This window comes from Puma concolor, chromosome E2 (assembly GCF_028749965.1).
Source record: "Puma concolor isolate L17-30 chromosome E2, mPumCon1.1.hap2, whole genome shotgun sequence".
NCBI classification, from domain to species: Eukaryota; Metazoa; Chordata; class Mammalia; order Carnivora; family Felidae; genus Puma; species Puma concolor.
Genome location: NC_141681.1, coordinates 17,925,327 through 17,931,328, shown reverse-complemented (window position 1 = coordinate 17,931,328; position 6,002 = coordinate 17,925,327). Strand labels below are relative to the sequence as shown.

Sequence of the window (6,002 nt, the reverse complement as noted above, 5' to 3'; positions counted from 1 at the left end):
GTAACTCCCTCTCGGACCCCGTAGTTCCCAGTATGCAGGCCGCAATGACTGATGGGGCTTGGAGTCCAAGCCGTCCAGGAGGGTAAACCAACGCAGTTTGCGGTCAAGTATCAACTTTGCTGCTAAATGATGGAATACTATAAGATACTGGGACTGCGTATAAGATACTGAAAGATAAATACGTGCAGCTTATTTAGCACTTAAAATTGTGAAATGTAGCACACATTATGGAAATTTTATTAAATAGATTTACATTTTTTAACAATTTAAAGCAAAGGCCAGTGTAAACCCAATCGAGGTCAAGAATATGACCGGCACCCCAAAAACCTCTCGACATATAAGACATATAATTTTTCTTAATTACAAAAATAGTACCTGCTGTGGAACAATTAAAAAAAATAAGCAAAGGGATTAACATTTATTTTATTTGTTTTTAACATTTATTTATTATTGAGAGAGAGGGAGAGACAGAGGATGAGCATGGGAGGGGCAGAGAGAGAGGGAGACACAGAATCCGAAGCAGGCTCCAGGCTCCGAGCTGTCAGCACAGAGCCCGACGCGGGGCTCGAACTCACAGAACGCGAGATCATGACCTGAGCTGAAGTCCGACGTTTAACCGACTGAGCCACCCAGGCGCCCCAAAGGATTAACATTTAAATCACCCATAATCTCACAGGCAAGAATAAACTGATGTGCAGTTTAGGTTTATAGCCTATGTCCAATGTCTTTTGCATACCGTGTGTGTGTGTGTGTGTGTGTGTGTGTGTGTGTGTGTGTGTATTTACTAAAAATGGCATTATACTATATATATTTTATATAACCTTCATTTTTCATTTAATGCATAATCAACATCTTTCCATGCCATTACATTTTTTTCCCCTACAGCATCTTTAGCAGCTACTAATCTTTAGCATTCTAATATATGGGTGAACCAAAGTTTTCTTTATTTAAGCCCCTACTGTAAGATGTTTAGGAAATTTCAAATTTTTCTAATTGTAGACAGTCTCAATATTAGAAACATACTTTTAACAGTATAGTTGCACAAATTTATAATTATTTCATTAAGATCACGTCCTTAAAGTAGAATTAGTGAGTTGAAGGATACACAGTAGAACACATATCCAAATATTTCACTTAATACTCTTTGACAGTTCCCTTTTGTTTTTGACCAAGTTGCAGACGCCTTAACTTTGCATTTAAAGCCTGGAGAGATTGCCTATTTGCCAACCTCATTTTGAGCTCACGTTTGTAAAACTTCTTTTTATTTTTTTAAGTGTTTGTTTACTTTTGGGAGAGAGAGAGAGAGAGACAGAGTGTGAGAGGGGAAGAGGCAGAGAGAGAGGGAGACACAGAATCTGAAGCAGGCTCCAGGCTCCGAACTGTCAGCACAGAGCCTGAGGTGGGACTTGAACCCACGAGCCACAAGATCATGACCTGAAACAAAGTCAAATGCTTAACCTACTGAGCCACCCAGGCGCCCCACGTATGTGCAACTTGTAACATTTCCTTATCACCTGCTACTGAATCGCCCTGGAACCTTCATCTTGTCTATTCTAGCCTAACCAAGTCCTTCTTGTCAGTCAAGCCTCATTTAAGAGAATTTCAACCTTTCTTGGCTTTTTGGGCAGGGTTAAATCGCCCTGCTGCTTCCTCCTTAGCAGCTCATATATCATCCTTCCTGAAATACATTGTTTAGAGTTAGTTTCTTGTTCACTCTACATCCTGGAACCTAGCCCAGAGCCTGACACATTTCTTGAGGTTGGATCGAATTGACTAGGCACATGAGGAAGGCTTTTGATACACACTGAAAGACCATACCACCAGCAAATTATATTTATTGAAATGTAATTTCATGCCCACCAGCAAACTATATTTACCGAAACAGAGACATTCTTAGGACAAACTCCCAGTTCTTATGTGTTTGTGTTGTGATTTTCTAGATACAGAACAGCTGACTATGTAATTTTATGACTGCACAGGATACTTTCCCTGAGTTCTTTTCTCCCTTTCTGTCCTTGTAGATTGGCCTGGAGAGGACTTAAAAAAAAATCATGGTCCTTCTCTCCTTCTCCAGGTTCTCTTCTTGTCCAACTCCAGTTCCAAATCCACTTGCAACCCTCACCTTGCTGGACACATTCCTGAACCTTACTTTTTTTTTTTTTTTCTGTGATGGGCTTGCCAATAGACCTTGGAGAGTCCATTCCCCATTTCTTCATTGGAAACATCATTATCCCTATCTTCCACAGCCAGGGGAATGAATGAGTAAGGAGTATTTCCAAAGAACTAAGTGGGCCTGGAGTCAATGTAGGAAGGAAGTGGGGACATAGGATGTGAGTCACCAATAGCTCTCTTTGATGCTCTTGGAATCTACCAACCAGTACCCATACCAAATAGAGAAATACCAGTTGTAGTGAGTGGTGTGCCCCCTTCCTGAGAGGCCCAGCAACTGGTTGAGCTTCAAAGCCTCTTCTACCTGACCCTTTGGGTTAGTACCAGCAAAGACCCAGTTTGGGACCACTGAAGAATAACTCAGGTGGGCAAATGGCAGCATCATTGAGGTTGAGAAATCACATGCTAGACCCTTGAATTAGTTAGACATAGACCTGAATCTGTATAGTATCCTGGTCTTTCCAAGTTTCTGTGTTGTGGACATTCCAGAATAGGAAGAGGCCTCTAAGTGTGACAGATCTTTGGTGATTTGGGCTACTTTGCCATCCCAGCCTGCCTGCCTTAACCAGGAGCCAATTTACCTATCTCAAATTCTGACTCTTCTGCTTGTCAGTCACATAAGCTTGGGCAAATTACTTAACCATCTATCTACCTCTGTTATATTATCTGTGAGGCACAAACAATAGACGTGCCTCATGGGGTTGTATGAAAATTAAGTGAATTACTATTTCCAGTGCCCTTCACAGAGGGCTTTGCTCATTATTTGGGCTCAGTAAGCATAAAATATTTTTATTAACGCATTCAGTATTTTCCTGAAAAGTCTTTCCTCCTCTTCTCTACCAAAATTCTCATTTTTCCTTTCCTTTTTTTTAAATTAAGCTGTAACTTACATAAAATGTGTAAACATTAAGTGTAAAGCTTGTTTAGTTTTCTCCTCATTTTTCAAAGTCGCACCATCATATGGTTTTCTCTTCTTTACTCACCACAAATATTCAACTCTTATTTAAGGATTCTGCTTTGAGGAGCTTCAGTGCTTCCTGCCCTCCCTCTGGGCACCAGCAGGAGGCAGTGTGGTATAGGGGAAAAGCTACAGTCAGCAAGTTAATGATCAACAGGCTTCTCCTGGCCTAATAATTTACTGGCTTGAGTAAGAACTTAACCTCTAGTAGTCTTGTTTCTCCCCATCTGCTAAAGAGGACAGATTGCCAAATGGACACTTCACAGGATTGTAGTGAAGATGAAATGAGGTAAAGCCTGTAAAACAATGCCTGATACATGTCAATTAAATTGGCAAGGTTAAAAAAAATAATAATACCCAGTGTCAGGGAGGGTGCTGTGAAACAGGTACTTTTGGCCAGTGCTGGTGAAACTGTAAATCTATAAAAACTTTCCAAAGAGCAATTCAGGGAAACCAAACCAAACCAAAACAAAAAACAAAAACAAATAAACAAACAACAACAAATAGCAGAAGCCATAAAACTTCCATTGTTTAGAAATTCATTCTGTAGAAATACTTGTAAAAGTGCACTAAGATTTGAGTGCAAGCATTTTCATCTCAGCATTACTGATAGTGTACAAAAAATTAGAACTAGAAAGATCTAAAAATAAGGTTATTAAGTAACTCCTGGTGTGTTCATAGTAAGAAATTTTCTCTGTGATAAAAATTATGTCCCCTCACAAAAAACAAGAAAATAAATAAATATGTACCCAAAGATGATTTCATGCTCAAGATATAATAAGAGAAAAATAATTGAAACATATAATGTGACCACAAATTTATGTCAGTTACAATCATGTACACTTTTTTTTGTTAACATTTACTATTTACCATGTATTATGCTAGGGTAAATAAATGCTGTTATTTCATTTAATCTTCATCAAAATCCTACAAAAAATGGTATTATTATGCCAGTTTTACAGATGGATAAACTGAGGCTCCACAAGGTTGACTTGCCCAAGATGTTATAATGAATTTATGTCTGCCTCCTACTTTTATTTTTTGATTTGATTTGATTTGATTTGATTTTTGTTGTCTGAGTCCAATTTTAAATCCAGATCTATTTATATTAACCAAGATAGAATGACAAGAGATTTCAAATATTTTCTTCCTTAGACTTTTCTAATTTTTCCTAATTTTCTACAGGAGTAGAGGGAAAAGATCCCCAATAAATGTTATCCTTAATGAAGCCTTAGCATGATGCCTGACTCATGTATGAAGCTCAAGAAAAGCTTCAGAGCCTAATAACTTCCAGTCCAGGACAGGACATTTCCAGTCTTATATTAGGTAAGATTTTTTAGGTAGTATGCTGTGAGATCATAGAAAAAAAAATAGTCTAGTCCTCCATGGGCATTTGCTCAACATTTATTGAGGCCCTGCTTTGTGAGTTGAAGCTCAGTAGGTTCTAGGGCCACAAATATAGATAAAACACTAATTTTTCCCTGTGAGAGTTCAAGGTCTAGATGGAAGACTGACATGTAAAAATGATACTATATTTTAATTTTGAGCAATGGTAATGTATTCCTTCCATAGCTTCCCACCATCCCCCAAAAGGCAAATAAATATTCCTAAAATGGTTGTTTTAGGTCAAAGTGATAAGAAATAAAATAGGATTGTATGGCACAGTTGAAAGAATCTAGGCTGGTAGTCAGACATAGAATTCCATCTCCAGCACATTCTAAACTGGCCATCTTCAAACTGGAATTATACACATCCTTAAGCATGAAGACTTCTCAAGGGGGATCAACCTTCATGTGTTATCTTTCTTTTCTTTTTTTTTTTTTTTAAGTTTTTTTTTTTTAATTTTTTTTTTCAACGTTTATTTATTTTTGGGACAGAGAGAGACAGAGCATGAACGGGGGAGGGGCAGAGAGAGAGGGAGACACAGAATCGGAAACAGGCTCCAGGCTCCGAGCCATCAGCCCAGAGCCTGACGCGGGGCTCGAACTCACGGACCGCGAGATCGTGACCTGGCTGAAGTCGGACGCTTAACCGACTGCGCCACCCAGGCGCCCCTCATGTGTTATCTTTCTTAAAACTGATCTGAGAATACTCCAAAGTCAGAGATCCTGCCAGTTTCTCTGTCCTAATCATCTGTCTCCCACCTTGCAAAAGGTAAGGCATATAATCTACATCCCACTCTGGTGTATATTATGTTGTAAGAAACTAAGTTTGGATACCAATACTGGCATAGTTCAAGACTAATTAAGGTCCTGGGGCACCTGGGTGGCTCAGTCGGTTAAGCGTTTGACTCTTGGTTTCAGCTCAGGTCATGATCTCGTGGTTTGTGAGTTCCAGCCCTGGTTCTGGCTTCACGGTAAGAGCATGGGACCTGCTTAAGATTCTCTCCCTCCCTCTCTTTCTACCCCTCCCTGTATGTGCACGTGTGCATTCTCTCTCTCTCTCTTTCTCTCTCTCAATAAATAAACTCAAAAAAAAAAAAAAAAAGACTACTTGAGGTCCCATTAACTATTCCTTCATTCATTTCATTAAGAGATTAACTTTCAGTGGACATAACTTTATGCTGCTTTGATTGATATTATTAGTGTATAACTTATAATGTTAGCTTAAGTCCAAAGAAAATTAATATTTAAACCCTTGTGGTGATAGCATATTTTTAAAGACTTTAAAATCTAAAAAAAGAAAAAATGTAAATACATGGTCATATGTTGTTGCAGAGAAATAGATGATGAATAAGGGACTTTCAAACATAAAAACATGTTACATTAGAGTAATATATGGTGGGAGACATGGATTTCAAGGATAAAAAGAATGATTTAAAATGAAGGACTAGTCAAGAAGGGCTTGTCCATATTTTTAAATTTTTAAATGGATG

At 38.5% G+C, this 6,002-nt stretch overlaps 1 protein-coding gene across 5 annotated transcripts in view; it reads left to right on the top strand.

Annotated features, from left to right (window-relative positions):
• Nucleotides 1-6,002, top strand: part of NIP7 (nucleolar pre-rRNA processing protein NIP7) — a 73,627-nt gene that overhangs the window by 37,264 nt on the left and 30,361 nt on the right. The gene's annotated exons all lie outside the window — the stretch shown is intronic.